Consider the following 12,722-nt stretch of genomic DNA (forward strand, 5'->3'; position numbering starts at 1 on the left):
AAACTGTAACTGGGAGTAACAATTGCGGAAAAAAAGTTCCGAATTGGGCTAAACTAACCTCTAAACTATAAACTTACCGCAGGTTATAAGTCAGAATTGCGAGTTATAAAGTCAGAACTGTGAGATATATAGTTGCAATTCTTAGAACATATTTTTGTTTTTTTGCTTAAAGTTGGACTTTATAACTCACAGCTGTCAGTTTATAAAGAGATATAAAATCACAATTCTGACTTTATTAGTTTAAATTGTGAGTTTATAACATGCAATTCTGACTTTTTCTGAATTTATAGCTCATAATTGCTAGTTCATTTCTCACGGTTCTGAGAAAAAAAGTCTGAATTGCAAGTTTGTATCACTCAATTCTGAAAAAAAGTTAGAATCGTGAAATAAAAAGTTGCAATACCTTTTTTATTCCAGCCATATATAGAAAAATTATATAATTTCTGCTAATCTATATTGTTGTTTGACCTCTTCTATTTTTTTGTATTATTTTACTTGACTCATTAACATTCAGCTCAGCTGCTGTAACTGAGGGAAAGCTGATTTCTCATACACAGATAGCTGACACAGTCCATCCATTAATAATAACATGTAATATCATGTGACACATGGATGGCTGATCTTTGCTTAAATTGTGAATTATTAATAACTTATTGTCAGTATGACCCACACCTGCACATTCACCATCTGGCCTGGAAATGTGTCATTGAGACGCAAATGGAAATGCAATTTCCATATAATTTTAATTATCCAATTTATATATTTATAATCATTTTTATGATTACGTACTGTGATTATGCAAACAATCCAAAATCTGAGCCGGATTAACATAAATGAAAGAGGACAAATACACAGCTTTGAAAGATTTTAGAAAAAAGCCTGACAAACATCTGTCCTTTGACTTTAAGCTTTATCATTCTCATTCTCATTCTTTCTTTCTTTGAGCCTTCTCTTTTTACAGGCCAAAATATTATGCCAGACCAATAAGACATTCCAAAGTAACAGATAGGGGGAATTCCCACAACATTCCCTGCTGATTATTATGGCAGCCTGGATCCCAGATGCACCTCACATCAGCACTAAAGCCAAAGGTTTGAAGTCGCGGTATAAAAACTTCAGTGGATTTATGTATCTCCTGCATGTTTAGACAAAGTGATTCACTTGTGTTAGACATAACTTTGTACTTTCCCTCGAAGTTAAAGTACAAAGTTTTTGTTTGCCATTCATATTTTATCAGTAAAAAGCATGATGTCATTTTTAGGTGACCCGAAACCAAAATAATCATGTTGAATTTTTGTGAATAACAACAAATATTTTTCTAATCAGAACCAGTGACGTTCAAGATAATGAACCTGTTCCATTTACTCATGGAACAGATAAATCCTTAAGAACAGTTAAATCAGCTGATTGCTGTAAAACATGCATGGAAAAATGATCATATACATTTAAAATGATTCAGAGAAGCACGAATTACTGCGTATATATATCTTATCCTAACAGGCCAGACTCGACATTCTAAAAAGTCTAAGCTATCGGTTTGAATTCAGAGACTCTGAGGTGTTTCGTCTCAGATCCTCATGCTGAAGGCCGTTAGCTGAGCTCAAAATGAGACAGCTTACTGTTATTAGCTATACACTGTCAGTCAACGCTGAGTTGTTCAGTTCTGAACTTTTCTTTCACAGAAATATGTGGGTGTTTATGCTTGATCCGTTGACAGGGTTTTTCAGAGGTGACATTCAGAACAGTGGGAGGTTACAGTTTTAAAGGTGTGCGACGCTGACGACAGTGTAATCGAGGGAGACGAGAGCATCACGCTCTGAAACAGAAAGACACTGCGGGAGACCGTGGGGGAGGACAAGTGCTTTACTCAGTCAGAGGAAAACCCAAAAGGGGTCTTTCCTAACAATAATAATAATAGAGATGAAGATGTGAATGGAAAGAATCTGAAGATGTAAAAGTAAAAATAAGAAATACTGAAAATATTTCTAAAATATGTATTATTTATTTATTTGTTACACATAAATATCTATCCATCCATCTATCTATCTTTCTATCTATCTATCTATCTATCTATCTATCTATCTATCTATCTATCTATCTATCTATCTATCTATCTATCTATCTATCTATCTATCTATCTATCTATCTGTCATCATCATCATCATCATATATATTTTTTAACTTTAATTTACCTTGAGTAATACTTTATTGCATGGTAAATAAATACTTGTGTATCAGAAGCGTGTTCATCTGTCAGGCCGGGACAGCCCCGTGCCGGTCTCTCCAAAAACTCCCCTGCTCTTCACAGTCATAAGCCAGACTATCTGCTGCTCATTTTTCTAGAGTAGAGAAAGAGGGAGTAAAAAAAAGAACAACAACAACACAGAACGAGATATCTGCTGGGGAATTTATTGTACTTTCTGTTGCCCCAGACTGCTTATGAATAAAGCATGATAATGCTGGGATATTCTCTGTTATGGGTATATAGCAATTCTATCTTTCAAAACACTACTGCTTTTGTGCTACAGAATGCTTTCGAAACCCAAACTAAAGTGGATAGCGAATAAATGGATTTAATTTCCATGAACACCGTGTACTAAATGCATGTTTTATGAGTTTTGCATGAGTTTATGTTCCACTCATTAATTCCACTCCCACATTATGCAAGGTATAAATATTTGTATGGGACTGCTTGCGTGAGTTTGCATGAGAGTGTGCAAGTGCAAAGGCCTGCGTAATTTTATCAGGCTGATAAGAATCACAAATCTAACCCCAGGGGTTATTTATCTCATAAATATATGCCCACAGTCAACTAAAACTGAAACAACAGCCCCACAGTCCCACACACTGGAAATGTCCATCCACTGACTGCACTGTCAACCATAGATGCCAAGGGCTGTTACTATAACCTGATGTGACATTTGTATGCGCGGGGTGACCTTATAATATATCTCTTTTTATTTGTCGGATAGAAGCATTATGCTAAGCTAACAACATAGCACTGATAAATTTAACAATGCATAGGAAATATTGGGTAAAATAGTGTTTTTTGTTAATTACACTGAGCAGTTTCAGCAAAACCTTTTTAGTGACTAAAATATATTTATAGTCAAAATGTTTTATGACTCATTCGGCACCTCAGAATGTTTCACTCAGCATGGCACAATGCATTCTTGGATTACCTATTTAACATAGAACAGATGTGATGTCATCTACTTATATTATATATATTATAATATTTCAATACACAATACATTTATTGTTTAATGTTTAATATTAACATTAATATTCATTACAGGGATAGTTCACCTAAAAAAAGATTGATATGAAAAAAAAATGATTAATTAATCACTCTCTTGTTGTTCCAAACCTTCATAAATCTTCAAAACACAAATTATATTTTTTATGAAATCCAAGAGCTTTCTGACCCCATGTTAATGTAACTACCATGTTCAAGGCCCAGAAAGAAATAGTCCATGTAACATCAGCGCTTTTTTAATTTTTATTTGACTTTCTTCAAAATGCATTCACAACAAAACAATAGTGACTTTTACACTATCTCCACTGCAGGGCTGATAACAATTCATGATTTAATTCAAAAAGTTCAGTCGTTGCCGTGGTAACACAAATTTTTATATATGAAAGGAGGTGTAAATAACATTTATTTAGGATGATCAGATATTTCTTTACATTTTATTGCTAATTTGTGTTTACATTGCTCAAAATAGCACACTTAGCAAGCTACGGAGAAACTAGCAGCCAGGCGAAAGACAAGCATGATTGTGTAACCGTGGTGAGAATTCCAGGCCGAGGACGGTTTGTAATCGTGCCGCACAGTTCCAGGCTCATGTGGAAACACGACTGGAACCGTACCTGACAGTTCTTAGAGCCATTCGGCCCGATAGTGGAAAAGCGGCTAATAACACATGAGGGTGAGCATAAAATGGTACAATTAATTTATGGGTGAACTATCCCTTTAAGAAATAATAATTCGTATTCTAATAAGTACAAAATTAACGTCTTTTTTATATTATATACATTTCAAATATTTAATTTAATTTTATATTACATTATTTAAATTTTTTGAAATACATAAATTAAATGAACGCCTAATGTTTCAGACATTTGCTTTCTGGACTCAGTAGGCTGAGTTGGTGTTAGTGTGTGAATGTTAAACTGTCTATGCCTACACACTAACACTAACAGTGTTGGTTTCAGTAGGAGGCAGGTGGTACGTCTGGAGCGTTGATGGCCATGTGGGTGACCTTTTCGAGTAGATTAACACAGCATGAGGAGGCTCTGAGGTCAAGAACCGAGTCCTAAGGGTCGACGGAACAACAACAAGGAAGCTCTTAGTGTGTTTTTAGGTTATTTCCAAAGTTCTCAGGCGATGTGTGGTGAGAGATATTACTTCAGGGGATTATCTTTGAAATACAAGAGCTCTTAAAACCGGCCAACAGATAAAATTAGGTTTTATAGGAGTGACAAGCAAAACTCCCTGATGTCTCTCTGTTGTAAAAACATAAAAATTGGCGGCATGCCTTGAGAGGGAATGTTTTATGGGAGGAAAGATACAGCAAGAATTCGACTTATCTGCATTATTACTCAGATATATTTTGACTGATACGTCTGGACTCTCTCCGCGTTTAGCATCAAGACTTGTTGCTCAAGTCTGTAAATGACAGACTGCACCTTTATACATATAAATCGCTGTCTTTCACAGAATGGTGTGCTTTCACGCCTGGTACATTGGAGGCAGGGAATGTTCTGTGATATGTGAGCAGAGCTCAGATTTTATTCATTCAGGGATTGCATGAGTGCTCTGCTGATGGGAAGGACTCAAATGAGTCCAAACTCCCTCAAGAGAGTATCTCAGAGCCAGCCAACCACAGCCAAAAATTCTGCTGTCTGAAACAAGCTGCATGTGTTATGAGAGGACACTGTTCCTTCTGATAAACGAGGACCTTATCTGTTAAAATACAGAGTCGATACACTGCAATGAGACACATCACATGCAAATGATTAGAGTCAAATCATTGCAAAATCTTTAGAAGCAGCAATAATGCCTGCCTCGGTCTATGTGCACTACAAATCTGCTGAAGTGGGTCTCGAGTGGGTGATAATACTTCATCGATTGGATTTTATTTGGAATAAAATGAATCACTAAAAGGATTGCATTAATTTCCAGGTCTATAAATTGCACACGCTTTATTTCATGTTTCCCATATGGGAATCCTGCTTATTGAATAAAAATGACAGTTATCAAAGGAATTCATTCTAATAATTAAAATTGGATGTAATTTTGCATTATTATTTCTCTGTAATTGGTCTCTAGAAGCAGATTTGAAAAACTCTAATCTAAAATTGTGCAGTTTTGCACATATATATATATATATATATATATATATATATATATATATATATATATATATATATATATATATATATATATATATATATTAATAATGATATTAAGTGTAGAAGATGAAAAATGCACAGATGAAGTACTGCATCTGTTAAGATTCTAAATTGTGCAGCCAGTTAATGCATTGCTGTCTCATAAGACCATCGGGAGACATCACAAAAAAATAAAAATACAGAAAACTGTGAGCCATACAATAAGTGGCAAAGATACCAAAAAAAAACACCTTGTGTTTACATCATACTTGTCTAACAACACTTGAGTAAACAGTTTGCATGGTCAATAGTATCATAGGTCACAAAAACACATAGGTCAAAGGCCTATGCCAACATGTAGTGGGTCTATGCTTTACAAGAAAATACTATTTCAGTTTTTCAGTTTCAAATTTTCACGTTTAATACCGTGTGTCACTTGCAGTGTTAGTGAGTAACAGTTGCATGTAACGGCGCTCCACAATTTAATTACAAAATAAATGTAACTGTATTCCAGTCCAAACAAAAAAGTAAGTAACCATCACAGTTGTTAATGAAAAAGTTAACGATTACATTTGAATGTTTTTGGTAAAAAATCTTGCATGTTCAATGATATCAATTTGTTAATTTACCTGTTTTTGATGTGAACAATGCCTCCAGCTATTTAAAGGCCATTTTTAAAGTGTTCTTATTCTTCTATACTTTTGACTGGTTCTCTTGTTTGCCGGACACTACACCTGCCGATTACATTAATCCAGATTGCTGCTAAAAGCTACAACTGCCACCAGGGCAAAATCAGAGCAATCTCAAGGTAATAAGAAAGCGTTCAAATCTGATTTTCCGGTGGCTAGAATCTCCATTCAACGGATTGAGGATTTTAGAAAACTGACAGTAATCATTGTTGACCTATCAAGGTTTAACCCATAAATATGAGTTATAAGTTAAAGTTACCTACCCATCATTAGGCCTTTTATTTGTAATATGACTAAGAATGCAATCCTGGATTAAATTTAGTACATAATATGAAAGCACAATAATTTTGACCCGTCCACTTTCCGAGATCGATCATCCTGCCGATCAGGCACGCACAGGTGCAGCAATCAGCGCTTGAAAAATGGAGCATTTGCCCCCCACCGTGTACTGTGTTTACTTTGTGTTTACCTCCCAAAGCCCCACAGAGCCGCTCTCTGTATTAATCTTACAACATTACAGCCGTGATTAATCAGGGTACAGTCTGCCGAAGCCTGCAGAGGGGCTTCCCAGCAAGAGAGAGACAGAAAGAAAGAGAGTGAGACGTTCTCATTGTATTTCCAGTCACACATTATCTCCTCAGGCAGCCGCCCCCACCCTCCTCGATCTTTTCTCTTTTCTCTCTCCCCCTCACATCTGTTTCCTGGGGTGATGTTCATGTTGCTACTTACTTTCCAGAACACATTTGATTCCATCCGAGGGAAAAGCCGGTGTGCTGGAATGTCCAGGCACCAGGTGCATCAGCGCTCTCTGTTATTCACATCTGAGAGGCTTCGTGATCTCTCTGCCAGAAAAAGAAGAATAATTAGCGTGCACACTAAACAGTGCTTTCTACTGAAAAATGGCTTTACGTAACCGTTAAACACAGATGGTTTGATATATTTCAGCACGCTCTGATAACTACTTTTACTTGTTCTAAGAACCAGATCGTTTACCATTCAAGCATTGTTAGATGGCTTGCGAAAACGGAATATAAATTGTGTTTGCGTAATTAGGCATCACTACTTGTGTTCAACCCATCTACGCAGTTAGATGGGACCCCTGTATGGAAATGTGCCTGTTGCCATGGGAAACCTCCAAACCTATTATCACATCAAGGATATGATGAGTCATCCACAGGCAGATCCATATTTATACTCCGTCACTCTGGTGGGTCACACCCCCCCCACTCTCGTTTCATATATGTTTATAAGCCGGATGTAAGATCTTAGCAAAAGCACAACTATGAGTCATGTGGTATGTAACTTTCTTTGCCACAATTCATGAAAAGATTAACAGTAAGGAGTACATTGGAAGTTTTGTGAATAAAAATGTAAATCATTTAGTCTTTGTTGTTTTTCTTTGATGAATAGCATTTTCACAAGAACTGTTTTCACAAGAACAAAATTTATTTCAAATGCAGTTTATCTGAAAAAAAAAACATTCATTTTGCTTCACACATATATAAATAATTTAAAACAAAATAATGTTATAAAAAATAAAGAATATTGAAACATTAAGTAATTAATCTAAACGTTTTTTTTGTAAATAACTGTAATAAATTAAACTGTAAAAAGTGAGTAATTTAACTTCACTGAATAACCTAAATACGTTACATTCCATTCCTAAATGTTTATTTTAATAACAGATGCAAATTTGCAGAAGACGACAGTTTGCAAAAATAAAATTAAACAGAGTTGAATAAAATAAAGTATATATATATATATATATATATATATATATATATATATATATATATATATATATATATATACTGCTTTTATTGCTATGCCATGGTAATCACAATGCCACCAGTATACATGAAACAGGAGAACAGAACAGAAATGAAGAGACTCTTGGATAGTGTAGCTGAAAGAAAATACAGTGCAATTATGTTCTAAATCACTGGTCTCTTTGAGCAGAGGGTAATGCTGTTTTGGTGTCAGACACACAGGGTGATTTCCCATGCTGTGTGAGAGAGGAATGTAAACAGTGGGGTGAGAGGCCTGACACCATGGGTGTCTGAGAGTGTTTTCCTAAGCTCAGTCTCTCCTAGCTTTACAGCACAGAGGTGTGAGATGCTGCACAGTTAATAGCACCCTTCGAGTGAAATAGCGCACCACGCAAGCTTCTCACAAAGACAGCTGACACCTTTCTAAACACTGCTTCCTTCTATAGAGGACCGTAAAGGCCAGTTTCTCTGTGTGCGTCAGCAGGAGGGAAGACTTTATAATCTCGACTGCTTTTAATATAGATTCCACATGGAACGTCAAAACGGCTCCAGCCCTCTCAACTACACATCAAAGCAAAGAAGAGCGCTCACGAGCTCAAGATGTCTAGATGTGGATATTCTAAACTTTGACCCCTAGAGAATAAATGCTAGGACTAGTCTTTTAGAAATGAAGGTAGTCGTTGCATTCATTCATTAGTAGCAGATGTTCACATGAAAATTATGGCTGAAGATCAGAGAATAGCACAACGGCACTTTGTCAAAGCTTGAGAAGTGATGCAAGCAATTCTTATAATACTTATAGTTATATATTTTATCCAGTATAAAAACCCATTTACCATATAATACAATTGACTCATTACAAAACAAGATATTGTAACAATGTTTTTAAATCAAAAAACCGTGTTAAATCTATGCGTGTTTGCGTGTGTGTTTGTAAAAATATTTTTATGTGGACAAATATTATTTTAAGACTGCTCACAAATCAGAAGTTTAGAGTTACATGAGTTTAATTACATTTTATTTTCTTTTTTGGGAGAAATTATTAGTTCTATTGATTTTATTACAGTCTTCTTTATTGATTTTATTCTTTATAAAGAAATGTTGAATGCTAGTGTGAATGCTTCAACCTATTTGTATAGCCAGTAATAGAATATTAATGTCATATTTTTTAATAAATTTCACATTCACGTCATTTCACATCATTATAAATTTGAACACATTGATTTTTACGAAAAATATTGAACCACAGCAGCAGTAAGCAAGGACAAAATGCAGGCATGCAAAATATCTATTGTATATAAATTATACATTAGTATATTGCAAAACTATCCAGATTGCTATACTTATATTTTCAAATCATTTTACATTCCATGAAGCCTCTAGCACTTGCGGTCATCTGGTGAGGTTCAGTTTGAACAGTTGCATAAATATATATATTTTTTAATGAATGCTTAGATTATAGATGCATGAACCTTTTCTACATTTCTGGTTCCCGCTTATTTAGTATCATACTAGAGAAAAAACAGGAAGTACATTGCCTTTGTGAGCACCATGGCACAACATGTCAGAATAAAACTGAACGTCCCTGCTTATGACACAAGCTCGGTCTTAAAGCACTGATTCACCACTTATTATTACACCTAAAGCTTGTGAACACAATGTCTCGAAATCAGTTGAACTTGGTTTCCCTGACAACAGCAGCAGCCAGGTTCCCTGGTCTCTGGCCATACGTCAGCCACGAGGAGTAATCATAGGATGAGCTCACTGAAGTCTGAGCTGGAAACCAACGCATGTCTATGAGTCCATAGCATCACCACACAAAGCCACACTCCTTGACGAAAACCTGCGACTGTTGCATTGTCTTGGATCTGATCTCGTGTCTGTTAATCATTCTTATTATTGGTGCTATATGCAATGCCATGTTTTGCTATTGGATAACCTGATTACACAAACAAGGTTTACAGTATCTAAATTGTTTAAATATGTTTATTAGATATGTCGAGAAGGCTTATTTTACTGTTTTAGTCGCTATGCAGTAAACTAAATATGAAAGCAAGTGGCAATGACAATGAAGACAATGAAATAAGAAAATAAAACATGAATAAAAGATTGTAGGCATTTGTTTTAAAAGACGGTTAGGTCTAAAATTATATATGCTTACTTTCTTCTGTAGAATATATGTTGTGTATGTATGTATATGTATATATATATATATAATACGATGTAGAGCTTTAATGGAATTTAAATGTTGTTCACTGAACCATCAATGCCATTAAATAACCTTTATTTAGAGTAATGTATGTTGGTAACCAGATGGTTAGTAATGTTACTAACCAATGCTTGGACGTTTTTTTAGAATTTCTCTTCCAGAATTCTCTGTGTTCCAAATAATGATGCTAAAATTTTACATTTTTAATTCTCATACAAGAGGTCTCAAGCTGTGCTCAGATTTGCCAAGATTTTAAATCTTGTAATTAAATCCAGAAACTTTGCACTGAATATTTCTAAATTGATATATAATCTAATAAACGTTGTCTATTTTATAGCTTACTGACTGTCAACAATTGCCTGATTTCTGCTATTATTCCAAAGAAGAACATCTTAATAAGTACGTAAATGACAACTCAACATACTGTAAATAATCGTAACATTGGTTATGAACCACCAGTTCAGATATAACACAGCATTAACTTTTAGAAGCAGATCTAAAATTCATCGACTTCATTTCCCGGAAACCAAACTCACCAAAGTGAGCTTTTAATCAGAGGAAAGCATCTGAATAGGTCAGAACAGCTGATGTAAAAGAAAGTTCGCATGCACTGAGGCAGGAAGGCATGTAGCCCGAGCTCCATTAAATTAAGTGAGTAAAGCAACGCAGCCCAAACGATGAATCACGCCTGCCAGCAATGTGCACCTCTCCAGAGCAGAACTAAGTGAGAGAAAGCCACATAATTATGTAAGTGAGCAGAAAATACTCCAGGGAATAAAAAAAAAACAAAACAAAGCTTGAATAAATCATAAGCTATTTGATTGCCTAGTTTCTGCCTACTGAAAGAAGAGTATTTCTCCAACAAAGAGATATGCACAGACATCATGGCGGGAAAATGTGCGGCAATACATCAACACACATGTACACACATTTATAATTCAGGTCTGTGGCTTTCAGTCCAGTCAATAGAGCTTTCCATAAAACAAAATGACAACAATAAAAGATTTACAGCGGAAGGATGGGACCATTGCCAATGTCGTCACAGCTTATTTTATATGGAGGTCAATTAAAAATGCTCAATACCCTTGACATTTGCTGAGGTTTTGATATCATTTTACACCTTTTGCTGATAGAAATCATTGACAGGAACTCACTCCATGTCTGATGGAATATATTAATAGTGCTTATAAAGCTTAGCATGTAATGAAAGGTAAATATTAAATAAAAATAACTTGGAAGAGTGAAAAAAGACCATAAAGTAAGAAAATAAAATAGATATACACAAAAAAATGGCAGAGAGTAAAGGATGGTTTTTCTGCTGCCTAAGGAATGCTTACACAGATATATCATTATACATAACTATCGTTTTTGTTTTTGGTTTTGTCTGGCAGTGTATCATAATATACACTTTAGTCTCAACCAATTATGTGTCAGATATGTCTACCATCGCAAGCATCCAGTATTAGACACAGACTAATGTACAGCCTTGGGCTTTCAGGAATGCTTAGAGATTTTTTTTCTCTTTCACAGTCATGGAATATTTTCTTAGGGAGAAGCAAATACCTGCATATTGTTTGTTGCCGAACTATGATCAGCCTTTTGGGCACTAGAAAGTTATTCATTGCTTCAAACTGACAAAACCACTGACTGTTACGTAACCGCTGCATACTTTGCATAGGTACACGTGAGCGTTAGAGTCCTTTGCATACGTGGAATTATTTTTTTTTCCCATTTGTAAAATTGGAAAATAATTTCTGTTTTATTACAGTCTACACGGAATATATTGATAAATTAATTACACATCAGATCTTCCTAATTAACTGGAGCTACAAAGCAGAAGAAAACGCTCATCTCTTTAAATCGGCATTACATCAGGGTACCAGACGGAAGATCAATGCCTGGCGTCATTTCTCGGTTTGCTGTGTGGCAATCTGTACGGTAAGGAATTAGGTTACACATCACATCCTTCAGTGGACTTCCTGTTGCCTGCCTCACTCGAACACAGCTTAAATTACATCCATTCAGTATCAGTGGATTCCTCTGAGCTTCATTTTTCTATCCATTCATTCGGCGGAGTTGCATACAATGCAAGTGAAAACTGCGGGTTTTGAACAACAGTTCGAAGCTGAAAGACTCGTAGTGCTTACGCAGAATTACGCAGTCCTTGAGCGTTTCTGTGCGAAGGGTAATTGATTGCTTTGATATGCTGCTGGAGCGTACAGCTGTAGCACTGAAGTCTGAGACTGATTGCAATTTCTATGCTGGTGCTGTAAATGAGGCCAATGTAATACAGTGCATCTGCATCAGCACACATGCCATGACAGGTTTAATGGCTGACAGCATTGAACTGCTATTTAGTTAAGGCCACTGAAAGTGTGAGTTTTCAGTTTGACCTCGTCTGAGTGATGTAATCCTCTAGAGAGGAACGCCACCTCAAAAAGAGATTACAAAAGACTTTGACTGAAGCGTAGCTCTGAATCGATAGCAGACTCAAAAACGCTGCTATAAACCAGGGTTAACTAAAACTAGAACAATGGAAGCTATTGTTGCATAAATATTAACCAAAATAAAATGTTCAGTTTGTTTACTAAAATTGGGTTTAAAAATAAAATATGTATTCATTTTAGTACTAAAATAACTAAAATGAATAAATATTAT

Source organism: Puntigrus tetrazona, chromosome 2, assembly GCF_018831695.1.
Source record: "Puntigrus tetrazona isolate hp1 chromosome 2, ASM1883169v1, whole genome shotgun sequence".
Classification (NCBI taxonomy): Eukaryota; Metazoa; Chordata; class Actinopteri; order Cypriniformes; family Cyprinidae; genus Puntigrus; species Puntigrus tetrazona.